Here is a 21,980-nt window from a genome sequence, read left to right as displayed (position 1 = left end):
CATTGGGAGAGACTGAGTGGCGAAGAGTCCACTCATGACTCCAGAATCAGTGAAAAGCAGCACTCTTGGCATAAGTACTTGCATTTAATCTACTGTGCAGACTGAAAAACACCCCTTTGGATAACCCTCTCTCCCATTTAACTGACCATTCCCTGCTCCGCACTGGGTCCTGAGCTGGCTTCAGTGATAGCTGGTTTCCCTGGGCTGGAAGGAGGACCTGTCGTGCGTCCTGAGCCATCCTTCCAGCCTTGGAGAAGGAACAAATTAACAAATGGGGAAAAATAATCTGCTGGCTCCCCTAAGTTGGGAATTCAGGGCAGAAACAGCTCCTTTGTCAAGGCAAAAGTGGTCCATGGACTTTGAATGCCTTTTACGCCTCAATAGATCTGTGTGGGCCCATTTCAACAGCATAGGCCCTCATCAGCATAGTACAACAGGGTATATACCTGAAGTCTAACTTCAACTGTTTCAGTTATATGGTGGAGAGGCAGGTTTGTGACTTTGACACATCCAGAAAGAAGCTCAATAAAGACATGGAAGATCTAAATGCCACAATCAATCAACTTGACCTCATAGACACATACAGAACATTCCACCCAACAGCAGCCAAGTATACATTCATTTCCAATGCACATGGGACAGTCTCCAGAATAGACCACATATTAGGTCATAAAGCAAGCCTTAACAGAATCCAAAGCATCAAAATATTACAAAGCATCTATTCTGATCATAAAGCCATAAAAGGAGAAATCAATAACTGAAAAAAACAAGGAAAAAAAAATCAAACACATGGAAACCGAACAACACCTTGCTCAAAAATTACTGGGTTATAGAAGAAATTAAGTACGGAATAAAGAAATTCATAGAATCAAATGAGAATGAAAACACTTCCAACCAGAACCTTTGGGACACAGGAAAAGCAGTCCTTAGAGGTCAATTTATAGCAATAAATGCACATATCCAAAAGGAAGAAAGGGCCATAATCAAAGAATTATCCTTCAACTCAAACAAATAGAAAGACAGCAGCAAAAGGAGCCCTCAGGCCCAGAAGAAAGCAAAGGACAAAAATTAGAGCAGACTTAAATGAAATAGAGAACAGAAAAACAATTGAAAGAGTTAACAAGACCAAAAGCTGGTTCGTTGAAAAGATCAGCAAAATCCATACCACTGGCCAAACTGTTCAAAAGAAAAACAGGAGAGGAAGCAAATAAATAAGAAATGAGATGGGCAATATCACAACAGACCCAACTGAAATTAAAAGAATCATAAGAGAATACTATGAACAATTGTACTCTAACAAATTTGAAAACCTAGACGAAATGGATACATTTCTAGAAACTCACTACCTACCTAAACTAACACAAACAGAGGTAGAACAACTAAATAGACCCATAACAAAAGAAGAGATTGAAAAGGTAACTAAAAAACTCCCAAAAAAAAGTCCTGGCCCTGACTGCTTCACTGGAGAATTCTACCAAACTCTCAGAGAAGAGTTAACACGACTACTACTAAAGGTATTTCAAAGCATAGAAAAGGATGGAATACTACTTAACTCATTCTATGAAGCCAGCATATCCCTGATGCCAAAACCAGGTAAAGACACCACAAAAAAAGAAAATTACAGACCAATATCCCTCATGAACTTAGATGCAAAAATCCTCAGCAAAATTCTAGCTAGTAGAATTCAACAACATATCAAAAAATAATTCACCATGACCAAGCTGGATTCATACCAGGTATGCAGGGATGGTTCAAAATTAGAAAAACAACCAGTGTAATCACATAAATAAAACAAAAGACTAGAACCACAAGATCTTATCAATTGATGCAGAGAAGACATTTGACAAAGTCCAGCGCCCATTCATGACAAAAACTCTCAGCAAAATAGGAATAGAAGGAAAATTACTCAACATAATAAAGGACACTTATACAAAGCCAACGGCCAACATCATCCTAAATGGAGAGAGTCTGAAAGCATTCCCCCTGAGAACGGGAACCAGACAAGGATGCCCTTTATCACCACTCTTATTCAACATTGTGCTGGAGGTTCTAGCCAGAGCAATTAGGCTAGAAAAAGAAATAAAGGGCATCCTCAAATTGGTAAGGAAGAAGTAAAAGTATCTCTATTTGCAGATGATATGATCGTATACACAGAAAACCCTGAAGAATCCACAAGAAAACTACTGGAACTAATAAGAGAGTTCAGCAGAATGTCAGGATACAAAATAAACATACAAAAATCAGTTGGAGGAGGCGGGGCCAAGATGGCTGACTAGGTAGACGCTACCTCGGATCCCTCTTGCAACAAAGACTCGGAAAAACAAGTGAATCGATCACATACATGACAATCTACGAACCCTGAACGACAAACACAGATTTAAAGAGTTGACCTGAGTGACAGAGACGGAGAATGAACAACTACGGGGAAGCAGCGACTGTTTTCGGAGCCTGGAGCTAGCGTCCCAGTCAGGTAACCTTGGCGCCAGGCTTAGGACTGGGCACAGAGGAGCTGAACATGACATCTGTGAGGGCACAAACACAGGGCGCAGCCCTAGCCCCCTGAACTGACCCCAGGAGGGGGCCCAGCTGGTCCGTGTGAGCGGCAGGGCCACGTGGCTGGTGGGAGGAGAAGTCCCCGGGAGGCAGTGACTGGTTTTGGAGCCGGGAGTGCTGCGTCCCAGCCGGCGAACCTTGGCGCCGGGCTTTGGACTGGGCACAGGGGAGCTGAACGTGGCATCTGGTCACGGCGCAAACAAGGGGCGCAGCCCTACTCCCCTGAAGTAACCCCGGGAGGGGGCCTAGCCGGTCCACGGGGGCAGCGTGGCTACGTGGCTGGTGGGACGAGAAGTCCCCGGGAGGCAATGACTGATTTTGGAGCCGGGAGTGCAGCGTCCCAGCAAGGGAACCTTGACGCTGGGCTTTGGATTGGCAGTGGAGGATCTGACCGCGGCTTCAGCGGGCCAGACCCTCGGGGACAATCTCCACACAGCCAGCACACATAGGCGACACGCCCCTCGGGAATCTCAGATAAAATAGTCATCCCAAGCAAGATAAACAACTTTGGCTATATTCTGGGGTGCTACTCTCTGCTGTTTTTCTGAACCCTCCCCTCCCCTTCCCAGGCGGCGTCATTAACATTGGAATTTCCTGAGCCAGAGGGAGAACAGCTCCGGCTCCGCGGCTTTGCTTCCCCCCCCCGCCTTTTTTTTTGGTCTTTCCTAACCGATTCTTCCGGCCTGAGAGAAGCAACCACAAAAAACCCAGGGACCAAAAATCCTTCCCTAATTGGACTAAAAACACAGAACCAGCTCCAGCCAAGCATGTATGATCCAAATCTCGGGCTTTCATCATTATAGGGAACAAGGTGGCTGTTATAATGCAAAGGTAGTTCTGATAGGAATCTGACTGCATTTTTTTTTTAGCGGATTTACTGGAAAAACAAGTTCCCCAGGTCTGATATCTCTGCTTATTCGACAGAGCCCTAACTGACCCACAACAGGGAACTGAGAGCTGAAGCTCCCCCCCAGACCACCTAGCCTCTTGCCTTAGGGGTCTAAGGAGGGTGACACCTTCCAATCAGTAGAGGTACTTGCATTGGGGGCCTAAGGTACAGCTGCAGAGCCCTCCCACCAAGGTGCTATAGGAATAGAGACACACCTACCTCACTGACACTTGGGGGAAGCCTGTCAGCATCCTGCCCACCCTGGAGTGTGAACCCCAGCTGCTAATAGAATCTGGTGCACACAACTATCACCATTACTTCTCTAGGTGGATAGGTGTTAGGGCGCAGCACACACTTGATGACCCAAAATCAGATTCTACTCAAGAATAGTGAAAAGACTCAGGCATATATATCTGGCAACAGCCCAAACCAGCTGGTACTAGGTCATAAGTAAGTCAAGGGCTACAACAAACAAGACAGCACAATCTAGTAGCCCATCCACGTATATTGAAAGAAAAGAAAACAAGATAAGACTCAGTGAGCAAATATAGAATAAATCACTACAATATCTTAGTGATGGCTCGGAGACAGCAGTCGATATCAAACCACATAAAGAAGCAGACCATGACAGCTTCTACAACCCCCTAAACAAAAGAATCAAAATCTTTCCCAAATGAAGATACAATCCTGGAATTATCAGATACAAAATATAAAAAAATAACTTACAGAATGCTTCAAGACATCAGGGATGACCTCAGAAATGAAATAAGGCAAACTGCAGAAAAAGCCAAGGAACACACTGATAAAACAGTTGAAGAACTCAAAAAGATTATTCAAGAACATAGTGGAAAAATTAATAAGTTGCAAGAATCCATAGACAGACAGCATGCAGAAATCCAAAAGATTAACAATAAAATTACAGAATTAGACAACGCAATAGGAAGTCAGAGGAGCAGACTTGAGCAATTAGAATGCAGACTGGGAAATCTGGAGGAACAGGGAATTAACACCAACATAGCTGAAAAAAAATCAGATAAAAGAATTAAAAAAAATGAAGAAACCCTAAGACTCATGTGGGACTCTATCAAGAAGGATGACTTGCGTGTGATTGGAGTCCCAGAACAGGGAGGGAGGACAGAAAACACAGAGAAAATAGTTGAAGATCTCCTGACACAAAACTTCCCTGACATCATGAAAGACGAAAGGATATCTATCCAAGATGCTCATCGAACCCCATTTAAGATTGATCCAAAAAGAAAAACACCAAGACGTATTATCATCAAACTTGCCAAAACCAAAGATAAAGAGAAAATTTTAAAAGCAGCCAGGGATAAAAGAAAGGTCTCCTACAAGGGAGAATCAATAAGAATAAGTTCAGACTACTCAGCAGAAACCATGCAGTCAAGAAGGCAATGGGATGACATATACAGAGCACTGAAGGAGAAAACTGCCAGCCAAGGATCATATATCCAGCAAAACTCTCTCTGAAATATGAAGGCGAAATTAAGATATTTACAGACAAACACAAGCTTAGAGAATTTGCAAAAACCAAACCAAAGCTACAAGAAATACTAAAGGAAATTGTTTGGTCAGAAAACCAATAATATCAGATACCAGCACAACACAAGGTCACAGAACGGAACATCCTGATATCAACTCAAAGAGGGAAATCACAAAAACAAATTAAGATTAATTAAAAAAAATGCTCAAAGCAGGGAATCATTGAAGTCAATATGTAAAAGATCACAATAATAAAAAAGAGGGACTAAATACAGGTGGCACAGAACTGCCATATGGAGAGGGATACAAGGCGATATACGACAATACAAGTTAGGTTTTTACTTAGAAAAATAGGGGTAAATATTAAGGTAACCACAAAGAGGTGAGGTATAACAACTCCATAACTCAAAATAAAAGCCAAGAAAAACGTAACGACTCAACAAACATAAAGTCAAACACTATGAAAATGAGGATCTCACAATTTACTAAGCAAAACGTCTCAGCACAAAAAAGTAAGTGGAAAAATGAAATTGTCAACAACACACATAAAAAGGCATCAAAATGACAACACTAAACACTTATCTATAATTACGCTGAATGTAAATGGACTAAATGCACCAATAAAGAGACAGAGAGTCTCGGACTGGATAAAGAAACACGATCCGTCTATATGCTGCCTACAAGAGACACATCTTAGACTTAGAGACACAAACTAAAACTCAAAGGATGGAAAAAATATATCAAGCAAACAATAAGCAAAAAAGAAGAGTAGCAATATTAATTTCTGACAAAATAGACTTTAAACTTAAATCCACCACAAAGGATAAAGAAGGACACTACATAATGATAAAAGGGACAATTGATCAGGAAGATATAACCATATTAAGTATTTATGCACCCAATGCCAGGGCTGCAAGATACATAAATCAAATTTTAACAGACCTGAAAAGTGAGATAGACACCTCCACAATTATAGTAGGAGACTTCAACACACCACTTTCGGAGAAGGACAGGACATCCAGTAAGAAGCTCAATAGAGACACGGAAGACCTCCTTACAACAATCAACCAACTTGACCTCATTGACTTATACAGAACTCTCCACCCAACTGCTGCAAAGTATACTTTTTTTTTCTGGCGCACATGGAACATTCTCTAGAATAGACTACATATTAGGTCATAAAACAAACCTTTGCAGAATCCAAAACATCGAAATATTACAAAGCATCTTCTCAGACCACAAGGCAATAAAACTAGAAATCAATAACAGAAAAACTAGGGAAAAGAAATCAAATACTTGGAAACTGAACAATACCCTCCTGAAAAAAGACTGGGTTATAGAAGACATTAAGGACGGAATAAAGAAATTCATAGAATGCAACAAGAATGAAAACACTTCCTATCAAAACCTCTGGGACACAGCAAAAGCAGTGCTCAGAGGCCAATTTATATCGATAAATGCACACATACAAAAAGAAGAAAGAGCCAAAATCAAAGAACTGGCCCTACAACTTGAACAAATAGAAAGTGAGCAACAAAAGAATCCATCAGGCACCAGAAGAAAACAAATAATAAAAGTTAGAGCTGAACTAAATGAATTAGAGAACAGAAAAACAATTGGAAGAATTAACAAAGCCAAAAGCTGGTTCTTTGAAAAAATTAACAAAATCGATAAACCATTGGCTAGACTGACTAAAGAAATACAGGAAAGGAAACAAATAACCCGAATAAGAAACGAGATGGGTCACATCACAACAGACCCAACTGAAATTAAAAGAATCATATCAGATTATTACGAAAAATTGTACTCTAACAAATTTGAAAACCTAGAAGAAATGGATGAATTCCTGGAAAAACATTACCTACCTAAACTAACACAATCAGAAGTAGAACAACTAAATAGACCCATAACCAAAAAAGAGACTGAAATGGTAATCAAAAAACTCCCAATAAAAAAAAGCCCTGGCCCGGATGGCTATACTGCAGAGTTCTACCAAACTTTCAGAGAAGAGATAACACCACTACTACTAAAGGTATTTCAAAGCATGGAAAATGACGGAATACTACCCAACTCATTCTATGAAGCCACCATCTCCCTGATGCCAAAACCAGGTAAAGACACCACAAAAAAAGAAAATTACAGACCTATATCCCTCATGAACATAGATGCAAAAATCCTCAACAAAATTCTAGCCAATAGAATTCAACAACATATCAAAAAAATAATTCACCACGACCAAGTGGGATTTATACCAGGTATGCAAGGCTGGTTTAATATTAGAAAAACCATTAATGTAATCCGCCATATAAATAAAACAAAAGACAAAAACCACATGACCTTACCAATTGATGCAGAAAAGGCATTTGACAAAGTCCAACACCCATTTATGATAAAAACTCTCACCAAAATAGGAATTGAAGGAAAATTCCTCAACATAATACAGGGCATCTAAAAAAAAAAAGCCAACAGTCAACATCACTGTAAATGGAGAGAGCCTGAAAGCATTTCCCTTGAGAACGGGAACCAGATAAGGATGCCCTTTATCATTGCTCTTATTCAACATTGTGCTAGAGGTCCTAGCCAGAGCAATTAGGCTAGACAAAGAAAGAAAGGGCATCTGGATTGGCAAAGAGGAAGTAAAATTATCTCTATTTGCAGATGACATGATCTTATACACAGAAAACCCCAAGGAATCCTCCAGAAAACTACTGAAACTAATAGAAGAGTTCAGCAGAGTATCGGGATACAAGATAAACATACAAAAATCACTTGGATTCCTCTACATCAACAAAAAGAACATCGAAGAGGAAATCACCAAATCAATACCATTCACAGTAGCCCCCAAGAAGATAAAATACTTAGGAATGAATCTTACCAAGGATGTAAAAGACTATACAAAGAAAACTACAAAGCTCTACTACAAGAAATTCAAAAGGACATAATTAAGTGGAAAAACATACCCTGCTCATGGATAGGAAGACTTAACATAGTAAAAATGTCTATTCTACCAAAAGCCATCTATACATATAACGCACTTCCAATCCAAATTCCAATGTCATATTTTAACGGGATAGAGAAACAAATCACCAACTTCATATGGAAGGGAAAGAAGCCTCAGATAAGCAAAGCATTACTGAAAAAGAAGAAGAAAGTGGGAGGCCTCACTCTACCTGATTTCAGAACCTATTATACAGCCACAGTAGTCAAAACAGCCTGGTATTGGTACAACAACAGGCACATCGACCAGTGGAACAGAATTGAGAACCCAGATATAAATCCATCCACATATGAGCAGCTGATATTTGACAAAGGCCCAGTGTCAGTTAATTGGGGAAAAGACAGTCTTTTTAACAAATGGTGCTGGCATAACTGGATATCCATTTGCAAAAACATGAAACAGGACCCATACCTCACACCATGCACAAAAACTAACTCCAAGTGGATCAAAGACCTAAACATAAAGACTGAAACAGTAAAGATCATGGAAGAAAAAATAGGGACAACTCTAGGAGCCCTAATACAAGGCATAAACAGAATACAAAACATTACGAAAAAGGACGAAGAGAAACCCGATAACTGGGAGCTCCTAAAAATCAAACACCTATGCTCATCTAAAGACTTCACCAAAAGAGTAAAAAGACCACCTACAGACTGGGAGAGAATTTTCAGCTATGACATCTCCAACCAGCGCCTGATCTCTAAAATCTATATGATTCTGTCAAAACTCAACCACAAAAAGACAAACAACCCAATCAAGAAGTGGGCAAAGGATATGAACACGCACTTCACTAAAGAAGATATTCAGGCAGCTAACGGATACATGAGAAAATGGTCTGGATCATTAGCCATTAGAGAAATGCAAATTAAAACTACGATGAGATTCCATCTCCAACAAGGCTGGCATTAATCCAAAAAACACAAAATAATAAATGTTGGAGAGGCTGCGGAGAGATTGGAACTCTTATACACTGCTGGTGGGAATGTAAAATGGTACAACCACTTTGGAAATCTATCTGGCGTTATCTTAAACAGTTAGAAATAGAACTACCATACAACCGAGAAATCCCACTCCTCGGAATATACCCTAGAGAAATAAGAGCCTTCACACAAAGAGATATATGCACACCCATGTTTATTGCAGCTCTGTTTTTTTTACAATAGCAAAAAGCTGGAAGCAACCAAGGTGTCCATCAACGGATGAATGGTTAAATAAATTGTGGTATATTCACACAATGGAATACTACGCATCGATAAAGAACAGTGAAGAATCTGTGAAACATTTCCTAACATGGAGGAACCTGGAAGGCATTATGCTCAGCAAAATTAGTCAGAGGCAAAAGGACAAATATTGTATAAGACCACTATTACAAGATCTTGAGAAACAGTATAAACTGAGAAGAACACATACTTTTGTGGTTACGGGGAGGGGAGGGAGGGAGGGTGGGAGAGGGTTTTTTTTACTGACTAATTAGTAGCTAAGGACTGCTTTAGGTGAAGGGAAGGACAATACTCAATACATGGAAGGTCAGCTCAACTGGACTAGACCAAAAGCAAAGAAGTTCCCGGGATAAACTGAATGCTTCAAAGGTCAGTGGAGCAATGGCGGGGGTTTGGGGACCATGGTTTAAGGGGATTTCTAAGTCAATTGGCAAAATAATTCTATGATGAAAACATTCTGCATCCCACTTTGAAATGTGGCATCTGGGGTCTTAAATGCTAACAAGCGGCCATCTAAGATGCATCAATTGGTCTCAACCCACCTGGAGCAAAGGAGAATGAAGAACACCAACGTCACACGATAACTAAGAGCCCAAGAGACAGAAAGGGCCACATGACCCAGAGATCTACATCATCCTGAGACCAGAAGAACTAGTTGGTGCCCGGCCACAATCGATGACTGCCCTGACAGGGAGCACAACAGAGAACCCCTGAGGGAGCAGGAGATCAGTGGGATGCAGACCCCAAATTCTCATAAAAAGACCATACTTAATGGTCTGACTGAGACTAGAGGAATCCCGGCAGTCATGGTCCCCAAACCCTCTGTTGGCACAGGACAGGAACCATTCCCGAAGACAACTCATCAGACATGAAAGGGACTGGACAGTGGGTAGGAGAGAGATGCTGATGAAGAGTGAGCTATTTGTATCAGGTGGACACTTGAGACTGTGTTGGCATCTCCTTTCTGGAGGGGGGATGGGAGGATAGAGAGAGTTGGAAGCTGGCAAAATTGTCATGAAAGGAGAGACTGGAAGGGCTGACTCATTAGGGGGAAAGCAAGTGGGAGTACGGAATAAGGTGTATATAAACTTATATGTGACAGTCTGACTTGATTTGTAAACGTTCACTTGAAGCTCAATAAAAGTTAATAAAAAAAAATCAGTTGGATTTGTCTGCACCAACAAAGAGAACATCAAAGAGGAAATCACTAAATGAATACCATTTACAATAGCCTCCAAGAAGATAAAATACTAAGGAATAAATCTTACCAGAGATGTAAAATACCTTTACAAAGAAAACTACAAGACACTACTGCAAGAAACCAAAAGAGACCTACATAAGTCGAAAAACATACCTTGCTCATGGATAGGAAGACTCAATATTGCGAAAATGTCTACCCTACCCAAAGCAATCTATAGATACAATGCAATACCAATCCGAATTCCAAAGGCATTTTTTAATGAAATGGAGAAACAAATCACCAACTTCATATGTAAAGGGAAGAGGCCCCGGATAAGTAAAGTGTTACTGAAGAAGAAGAACAAAGTGGGAGGCCTCATAGTACCTGATTGTAGAACCTATTATACCACCACGGTAGTCAAGACAGCCTGGTATTGGTACAACAAAAGATACACAGACCAATGGAACAGAACTGAGAGTCTAGACATAAATTCATCCACCTTTTTATGAGTAGCTGATATTTGACAAAGGCCCAAAGTCCATTAAATGGCGAAAAGACAGTCTTTTTAACAAACGGTGCTGGCGTAACTGGATATCCTTCTGCAAAACAATGAAACAAACCCATACCTCACTCCACACACAAAAACTAACTCAAAATGGATCAAAGACCTAAACATAAAACCTAAAACGATAAAGATCATGCAAGAAAAAATAGGGACAATGCTAGAAGCCCTAATACATGGCATAAACAATATACAGAACAGTACTAACAGTGCACAAATACCAGAAGAGAAACTAGATAACTGGGAGCTCCTAAGAATCAAAGACTTATGCTCATCCAAAAACTTCACTGAAAGAGTAAAAAGACACCCTATAGACTGGGAAAAATTTTTGGCTATGACAAATCCGATCAGTGTTCTAAGTTCTAAAATCTACAAGATACTGCAAAACCTCAACAGAAAAAAGAAAACCCAATTAAAAAATGGGCAAAGGACATGAACAGGCACTTCACCAAAGAAGACATTCAGATGGCTAACAGATACATGAGGAAATGCTCACCATCATGAGCTATTAGAGAAATGCAAATCAAAACTACAATGAGATACCATCTCACCCCAACAAGGCTGGCATTAATCCAAAAAAACACAAAATAATAAATGTTGGAGAGGTTGTATAGAGAATGGAACACTTATACACTGCTGGTGGGAATGAAAAATGGTGCAACCACTTTGGAAATTGATATGGTGCTTCCTTAGAAAGCTAGAAATGAAGTACCATATGATCCAGCAATCCCACTCCTTGGAATATATCCTAGTGACATAATAGCCCTCACACAAATAGATATATGCACACCCACGTTCATTGCAGCACTGTTTACAATAGCAAAAAGATGGAAACAACCAGGGTGCCCATCAATGGATGAATGGATAAATTATGGTATAGTCACACAATGGAATACTACGCAATGATGAAGAACAACAATGAATCTGTGAAACACCTCATAACATGGATGAGTCTGGAAGGCATTATGCTCAGTGAAATCGGGCAGTCGCAAAAGGACAAATATTGTATGAAACCACTATTATAAGAACTCAAAAAAAGGTTTAAACACAGAAGAAAACATTCTTTGATTTGGGGAGGAAGAAAGAGGGGTATTCACTATTAGGTAGTACATCAGAATTATTTTAGGTGGAGGGAAGGACAACACACAATACAGGAGAAGTCAGCACAAGTGGACTAAACCAAAAGCTAAGAAGTTTCCTGAATACAATCAAACACTTCGAGGAACAGAGTAGCAGGGGTGGGAAGTCTGGGGACCATGGTTTCAGGGGACATCTAGGTCAATGGCATAATAAAATGTATTAAGTAAACTTCCTGTAACCCACTTTGGTGAGTGGCGTCTGGGGTCTTAAAAGCTAGCAAGCAGCCGTCTTAAGATGCATCAGTTGGTCTCCACCCACCTGGATTAAAGGAGAATGAAGAACACCAAAGATCCAAGGAAAATATGAGCCCAAGAGACAGGAAGGGCCATATAAGCCAGAGACTCCATCAGCCTGAGATCAGAACTAGAGAGTGACTGGCTACCACCAATAGTTGCCCTGACAGGGAACACAACAGAGAGTCCCTGATGGAGCAAGAGAAAAATGGGATTCAGCCCTCAAATTCTAGTAAAAAGACTACACTTAATGTTCTGAATGACACCAGAGGGACCCAGAGGTCAGCCCAGACCCCTGGGCTCCGTTAGCCCAAAACTAAAACGATTCCCAAAGCCAACCCTTCAGACAAAGTTTAGACTGGACTATAAGACATAAAATTATACCGGTGGCAAGTATGCTCCTTAGCTCAAGTAGACACATTAGACTATGTGGGCAGCTCTTTTCTGGAGGCGAGACGAGAAGGCAGAGTGGGACAGAAACTGTCTGAATGGCACGGGAAATACAGGGTGGAGAGAAGGAGTGTGTTGTCACATTGTAGGTAGAGCAACTAGGGTCACATAACAGTGTGTGTATAAGTTTTTGTATGAGAAACTGATGAATTGTAAACTTTCAATTAAAGCACAATAAAAAAACAAAAACAAAAAAATTAAACCCAATTTAAACATAAAAAAAAAATTTAAACATAAGGAAGGAAATAATGGCTGGAAATCAATTAAATAGAAACCAGAGAAACAATAAAGAAAATTAAAATGCCAAAAGTTGGTTCATTGGAAATATTAAAAAATTGAAAATTGATAGACTCCCATTTATTAATCAGGTTTCAGTCAGGAAAGCAGAGCCATTATCAGGCTATGGGGATAAGGGTTTTAGATTAGGAATTAGACTTTACACAATAGTAGGAGGAGCTGGGGAAGTGAAGGCCCAGATGTTCTCCTAAATATTGGTAAAGGAAGACAAGTTGGAGCATGCATGCATATAAGAGAAGTCAAGCACATCCAATTGCCAAAGTAGGAATTGGAGTAGGCAGTTCATAGGAGGTGTAGGGGAAGCTGTTGACTCTGTTTAGATACAACTTCTGAACGTTTTCAAACTTTGCGTTATGCAATATCTCCCAGTGGGCTTGAGGTAGGCAGCTGGGAAGGAGAGCTGGATGCAAAACAAAGAAGAACCACGATGAAACAGAACCCACCAGGAAACTCTGCATTGTTCATCAGCTATCTCACTTGGAAGACCTTCAGAGAGTAATGACAGCTTCTTCACCTCCCAAATCTCACATATATTCGTCTTTGATGTAACACTAACCATAATTCTATGGAGAAATGAATTCTGGATAATGTAGTTCCCAGCTTGACCAAGTTTGCAACAAAATGATCTAGAACACCAAGTAAGACTCATCAAGAAAAAAAAACAAAAAAGAAACAAAAAAATCCTACAAATTATCCATATCCGGAATGAAGTGGAGAGAGCAGTATAAATGCTATAGGGATTTAAAAGATAATAAGTTATGCACAACTTTATGCCAATAAATTTTACAATTTAGATGAAAGGATGAGCTTGTCAATTTCTGCAAAACAACCTGCTGGAATTTTAATGGGGATTGCGTTGAATCTATAAATCCATTTAAGTAGAATTGCCATCTTAACAATATCTTCTAATCCACGAACATGGAGTAGCTCTCCATTTATGTAGATCTTTAATTTTCCCCAGCAATGTTTTGTAGTTTTCAGTGCACAAGCCTTATACTTCTTTTGTTAGGATTATTCCTAAGTATTTAATTCTTTTTGATGCTATTGTGAATTGAAATTTTGGATTGCTCACGGTAGTACATAGAAGTACAATTTATTTTTTAAATTGATCTTGAATTTTGTTACCTCCCTGAACTCAATGATTAGTTCTAATAGTTTTTTGTGGATTTTTAAAATAATTTCCTACATACATGATCATGTTGTCTGTGAATAAAGACAGTTTTACTTTTTCCTGTCCAATCTGAATGCCTTTTATTTCTTTTTCTTGCCTGCTTACACTGCAACCTACAAGATAATATTCCACCCTTTGGCCCCCAAAAAATCACATCCTTGTAACATGCAAAACACATTCATCCCATCATATCATAGCAAAAGTCTTAACTCCAAGTCCAAAATCCAAAAATTCCTCTTCATCTGTGAAATCTAGGATACAAGTTATCTGCTTCCAAAGGTACAATGGCAGAACAGGCACAATCTAGACATTTCCATTATAAATGGGAGAAATTGGAGGGAAAGAAGCCCTAAAAGGCACCAAGCAAGTCAGCAGAACATATTACATTAGCCCTCAAGGCTTGAAAACAGTCCTCTGTTCTCTGAGACAATTTACACAATGGCCCTGCCCTCCAGACTCTAGGTACTGGCCACACTCTCCGGATTCTGAGTGGAGGCCCCTCAGCCCTGGGCTTCATTCAGCTCTGCCTTCCAGGCCCACTGGGACAGCAGTTCTGCCCCTTTGGCTTTAGGCACATCATTCTCCTAGGCCATCTGAGTGGCGACTCCACCCCTGGAAACACCAGGAGCCATGGCTCTACCCTTTGAAACCCACAGCCATACCTTTTGAGACTGAGGCAGCTTGGCTTCTTGTGTTCCTTGTCTCTTTAGCTTCTGCTTCCTGTTTTCTTGGTCTCTTAGCTCTCAGGCCTCATGCCTGCATCTGCCCTGCTGGGGCAGCTGTTCCAGAGCTCTCCAGCTCCACCGATAAGTACCTGGAGGCACCCCACTCCACCGGGAAGCCTCCTACACACAGGCATTCAGCTCTCTTGCTCCGTGGATTGGCTCCAGGGCTGTTTCACGCTGGTCTCCTGGTTCTGCTGCTGCTGGTTCTCTGCTGCTGGGGCTTCTCTGCCACTGCAGGTTCTTTGCCACTGCTGGTTCTCTATCCATTCACGGTTTCAAAACAACTTACACAATTTAGGTATCTGTTAGAGCCGCACCCCACTCTCTTGGTACCAAATTCTGTATTATTTATCTAGTGCTGCTATCACAGAAATACCACAAGGGGGTGGCTTTAACAAAGAGAAATTTATTTTCTTACAGTCCAGTAGGCTAGAAGGCAAAATTCAGAGCGCCGGCTAGTAGGCTAGAAGGCCAAATTCAGAGTGCCGGCTCCAGGGAAAGGCTTTCTTTCTCTGTCGGCTCTGGAGGAAGGTCCTTGTGATGCATCAGTCTTCCCTTGGACTGGGAGCATCTCAGCGCAGGAACCTCAGGTCCAAAGGATGCGCTCTGCTCCCAGCACTGCATTCTCGGTGGTATGAGGTCCCCCCTCTCTGCTAGCTTCCCTTTCCTTTTATCTCTTGAGAGAAAATGCGTAGGCCACACCCTAGGTAAACTCCCTTTACATTGGATCAGGGATGTGACCTGGTAAGGGTGTTACAATCCCACCCTAATCCTCTTTAACATAAAATTACAATCACAAAATGGAGGACAACCACAGAGTACTGGGAATCATGGCCCAACCCAGTTGACACACACATTTTTGGTGGGACATAATTCAATCCATGACAGTGGGTCTCAATGAGAGGACTTCTTGAAAAAGCAATAGTTCCAAGTTTCCTCACAGGATGACTCTCTTGGACCTTCTACCTCTTATATCTTCTCCTCTCACAGTTCTTGTGGCTTCAGGTCTGCCTGCCCCACCAGAAACCATTTCAATGTCTCCAAAATTCTGCCGTTACAACTTATGGTTGGGTGGTGACTTAGTTACCTAGTGTTGCTATAACAGAAATACCACAAGTGAATGGTTTAAAAAACAGAAATTTATTCTCTCATAGTCTAAGAGGCTAGAAGTCCGAATTCAGGGTACCACCTCCCAGTAAGGCTTTTTCTCTCTGTTGGTACTGGAGGAAGGTCCTTGTCATCAATATTCCCCTGGTCTAGGAGCTTCTCAGCACAGAGACCTTGAGTCCAAAAGACGGGCTCTACTCTGGGACCTTCTTTCTCAGTGGCTTGAACTTTCTCTCCTCTCTGCTGGCTTCTCTCTTTTATGTCTCAAAAGAGATTGACTCAAGATATACCTAATCCTGTAGATTGAGTCCTGCCTCATTAACACAACTGCCTCTAATCCTGCCTCATTAACATCACAGAGGTTAGGATTTATAACACATAGCATAATCACATCAGGTCCCAAAATGGTGGACAACCACACAATACTGGGAATCATGGCCTAGCCAAGTTGACACACATTTTGTGGGGACACAATTCAATCTATAACATTGGAAATAGCTGGAATTTGCTGCCACATTCACCTCCCTCTCTCCAGCCCCTCCTATAGTGTTCATTCCAAAGAAGGGAGCTCCCAAGTCACAGCCCCCCAACCAGCATCAACACAGACCCCAGCGCCCTTGGGAGCCCAAGAGACCCAATGAGATCCCTCCGAAAGCAGTGAAAGAGTATGTTGAAATCACGGAAGGTCTGTTTGGATTTGCTCATTCAGCCACTGTGAAGCCAGAAGGAAAATATGAAGAAGAAAATGAGCTACAGCAGGAAGAGAATGAGCTATACCCAGACCCAGGACTCCTGAGCTACACTGACAAGCTGTGTTCACAGGAAGCATTTATTACCAAGGTGGGCTGAGACTGGAGGTGCATTCTGTACTTTTGGCATTCCAGTAACCAAACGTCTGGAGTTTGGCTCCAGATATTGTAATTAAGCTCACTTCCTTACCTCCTGATCAATGTGTGTGTCCTTTTCTCACATGTATGTGTGTGTGTTTGCCTATGTGTAGGTTAGGGTGGTGATGTTTTAATACAACACTGGATGCAGATTTGAGAGGGGGATTATTGATTGTCATCTAGGTCCTCTAAATCACTGGTTACTCCTTGTCAAGAATGTTCACACATCTCCTCCTTCCATTATCAGGTGGAAGCAGCTCTTCACCCTCAATTCCTGGAAATGTTACTATCACCAGAATCACAGATAGATCCCATGCCCTTAAGACAGGAGCTGGAGAAAGAAGAAGTACTCACTTCTACCCAGGTAAGCCAGAGGAGGAATGAAGAATCATGACAAGATGCCCACAGGATTTTGTCTAACCAAACAGTGCCTTGGGTGGCATGGCTTCTGGGGAAGGACAGCTCCAGGTGTGGGAGCAGGTGCGGAACAAAGAGGTAGGAGACAATGGAGTGGTGAGAGGAAGAGCAGTAAGGAATCATGGTTGGGAAAGCCACACAAGAGGATGGGCAGGTAGAACTGCAGTAATGGTTGTTGAACCACACTCATTTATAACAGTCCCTAAAACAAACAAACAAACCCACAAAAAACTTACCAGGGATGTAAAAGACCTATACAAAAACAAAACAAAACAGAACAGAACGAAACTACAGAACACTACTGGAAGAAACCAAAAGAGATCTACATAAATGGGAAAACATACCATGCTCATGAATAGGTAGAATCAACATCGTGAAAATGAGAATACCTCCCAAAGCAATTTACAAATACAGTGCAATCCTGATCCAAACACCTACAACACTCTTTAAAGAAATTGAAAAACTAATTATTAATTTTATATGGAAATGAAAGAGGCTCCGGATAAGTAAAGCACTATCGAAGAAGAATAAAGTAGGAGGACTCACACTACCTGACCTCAGAACCTACTATACAGCTGCAGTAGTCTAAACAGCCTGGTCCTGATAATAATGACAGATACACTGACCACTGGAACAGACCTGAAAACCCAGATGTAAATCCATCCACCCATGGTCACTTGATCTTCAACAAGGGCCCAAAGTCCATCAAAAGGGGAAAAAACAGCCTTTTTAACAAATGATGCTGGCAAAACTGGATGTCCATCCCTGCAGAAAAATGAAACAGGACCCATACCTCACACCATACACAAAAACGAATTCAAAATGAATCCAAGACCTAAATCTAAAACCAAAAACTATATATAAAAAAAAAAGATCACAGAAGAAAAAAATAGGATCAACTCTAGAGGTCCTAATACACAGCATTAACAGGATACAAACCATAGCTAATGATGCACAAACTCCAGAAGATAAGCTAGATAACTGAGATCTTCTAAAAATTAAGCACTTAGGCTCATCAAGAGACTTCACCAAAACAGTAAAAAGAGAAGCTACGGGCTGGGAAAAATTTTTTGGCTATTACAAATCCAACAAAGGTCTAATCTCTAAAATTTACAGGAAAATCCAACACCTCTACAACAAAAAGACAACCCAGTTGAAAAATAGGCAAAGAAAATGAACAGACCCTTCACCAAAGAAGACATTCAAGCGGCTAACAGACAAATGAGGTAGTGCTCGAGATCACTAGCCATTAGAAAAACACAAATCAAAACCACAATGAGATACCATCTCACCCCTTCATTACTGGCACCAATCAAAAAAACAGAAAACAACAAACATTTGAGAGACTGTGGGCAAATTGCAACTCTTATGCACTGCTCGTGGGAATGTAAAATGGTACACCCATTTCGGAAAACGATATGGCTTCCTTAAAAAAAAGAAATAGAAATAGCATGTGATCCAGCAATCCCACCCCTAGGAATATATCCTAGAGAAATAAGACAAATAGACGTATGCACACCCAAGTTCACTGCAGCATTGTTCACAATAGCAAAAAGATGGAAACAACCTAGATGACCATCAACAGATGAATGGATAAACAAACTATGGTACATACACATGATGAAGTACTACGGAAAAATAAAGAACAATGGTGAATCTGCGAAGCATCTCACAACATGGATGAATCTGGAGGGCATTATGCTGAGTGAAATAAGTCAATCACAAAAGGACAAATATTGTATAAGACTACTACTATAAAAAACACACGAAAAGGTTATTAGACAGGCCCATAATACAAAAACGAGATTAAGGGGCACACACACACAAAAAAAAAAATTTTTTATTTTTTTTTTCCAGCCTAAGGGCAAGGACTAGAAGGCAGGAGGGGACAGGAAAGCTGGTAATAGGGAAACCAAGGTCAAGAAGGGAGAGTGTTACCATGTCGTGGGGTTGGTAACCAATGTCATAAAACAATATGTGTACTAACTGTTTAATGAGAAGCTAGTTTGTTCTGTAAGGTTTCATCTAAAGTACAATGAAAAAAAGAGGTGGAAACAACTCAAGTGTCCATCAAAAGATGACTGGATATGCAAAATGTGACATATAGATACATGCAGTATTATGCAGCCATAAACAGCAATGATGTTCTGTTATTGGCAATAAATGGATGAACCTTGAAAACACTGTTCTGAGTGAAGTAACTGAAATCCCAAGAACAATTACTGTATGATCCCACTACAATATGCAAAGATATGGAGCAGATTAATGGCTAGGAGTGCTGGAGGCAGAAAGCATGGGGGATGATTGCTAAAAACAAAGCCACAACAACAAAAGAATATTCAAAACCAAATAAAAAGAAACCTGAAAAATCCTATCATATATTATTGATTAAATATTGTATGTAAAATATGTGATATTTTACCATATAAAAGCAGGCCAACCATTCTGCCAACATAGGAGTACATAATTACTACAAAGTACAGTCATGTTGTCGGACATAACATATGCAGCAGGCTGGCCAGGCTACAAGGAATCCATCTGTACCATAGAGAAGCACATACTGGATCATCCCATAAAGAGGTGTCCATACACTTACCGGCAATAGAATCCACCATAACGAAGGAGACTCACCATAAGGCTCAGAAGTCCTTGGTGGATCAAAGTGAGGTAGGAGGCATGTGTGGAGTCAACTGGGGTCCATCACAGTCACTTGACACCCTGTGGTGCATTTCAAGCTGCACATGACATGGGGGAAAATAAAGAAGGTCAGGTCACCTTAAAGGAAAAACAGGATGCTGAGATGAGGCTCCCAGTGCTAGCAACATCCTGAGGCTTCAGAAAAGAAAGGACTCAGGAAAGTAAGAGTCATGTCTATTCACAGGTGGGCCTCCCCATACTGTCTAGATCCACCCTCCCTGCCCTCCCTCAGGGACAGGGCTTCCCCACAGCCTCTCCTATCACTTATTTGATCCCATGCCCTACCTTGCTTCTCCCACTCCCACTGAACTGACACCAAGCCTGCCTGGGAAGGTGGGGATCAGAACCAAGAGATGAGACACACCAGAAGAAACTCAATCCATTCTCTCTTTTGGGGTCCTAAGGCCTCCTGTGACAGAAGAGGCAAGGGATGTGGCCGGGAAGCTGTGCTATAAGAGGGGATGTGTCAACTTCCTCCAGATTGTTCAAGCAACACAGACCCAGTTCCTCATCTCCCTTACCCGTCAGCTCCCCTGAGCCACTGGAGCTAGGCCCGGCCTCACATACCTGCCCAGGTGTGACTGAGACCTTCACCTGCGTCTCAGGCGTCTCAGCACAGGGACATATCAGAAGGTTCACCCTACCCACAGCCAGGGCTAGAGGGATTCTGGTTGTGCAAGTCTGTATCTGGTTGTTTTTCAGCTAACTGAGGTCCTTTCAACTCAGGGTTCTTGGGGCCCTCTCTTCCCAGGCCCAGGTGCTAACCTTGTGTTTTCCCTACATCCTGGTTACTGTTGGCTCTTTGACTCTAGAAAGGCTCCCCAGCTCTGAGGGGCAGGCTTTTGGTGGGACTGGCAAGCCAGGCTTGGGTTAAGTGTACCCTTCTTATCAAAGTGACATCTTTCATTTTTACAACTTTAAGGGGGTCTTTTTTTTTTTTTTTTTGGAGCAGATTTGCCCAAGGCAAAATGTCCTTTGATATCCTGACTGCTGCTTCCATGGTTGTTGATTGTTGATTCAAGGGGCATGAAATCCTTGACAACTTTAAATATGTCTCTATTTACTTTGGTTGTCCAGTGTGAGGATTTCGTTTTCTTTATGTTCAGGTGTAATCCATGGTGAAGACTGTGGTCTTTGACCTTCATCAGGTAGTTCTTCAAGTTTTCTTCAATTTCAGCATGCAAGTTTGTGTCATCTGCATATTCCAGGTTGTCAATGACACTCCTCCAATGCCGATGCCCCATTCTTCATATATTCTGGCTTCTCATATATTTGTTGAGCATAGAAATTAAAAAAGTGAGACGAAAGGATACAATATTGCCACATGTCTTTTCCACGGATGCACAGAAGGGCCTAAGTCCCCCAAATGCTCCACTCGCAATCTCCAATACAGTATGCCAATGATGCCTAAATATTCTTGCTTAGCGCATTCTAATGACACACAGGCGCGCGCACACACACACACACACACACACATTGACCAGTGTTGTGTTGGTAAATATTTATCATGCTCCATTGGGAGCACTGCAAGCCTTGATTTGCAAAGATTGACAACTTACCTGATATGAATAATCCCACCTTGGCCAATTTCAAGATGCCAGCCTGATGTCACTTACTCACAGCTGGGCAGAGATATGTACCGTCTACCAGCCCAAGTTAACAGGAGCCTATTCCAACTTGATCCACTTGCCTATGAGTATGTACACACATTTCACCTGCACCACGAGAAGGACCCTTAACTCCCACATCTAATATGTAAGCCAAATATCACTACGTTTCCAGAACACACAACTTCTCAGAACTCCTGAACACACACATACAACTACAACCCATACCCTGAATACACAGACATACCACATCTTACTGCCTACAGTTTTAAGACAAGAACCCTACGGACCACGAACACTCACAGTCATTACTACAACTATGTATATACTCTCCTCACATGCCTAAA

The sequence above is a fragment of the Loxodonta africana genome, chromosome 9 (assembly GCF_030014295.1).
Source record: "Loxodonta africana isolate mLoxAfr1 chromosome 9, mLoxAfr1.hap2, whole genome shotgun sequence".
NCBI lineage: Eukaryota > Metazoa > Chordata > Mammalia > Proboscidea > Elephantidae > Loxodonta > Loxodonta africana.
This window is presented reverse-complemented; position numbering follows the sequence as displayed.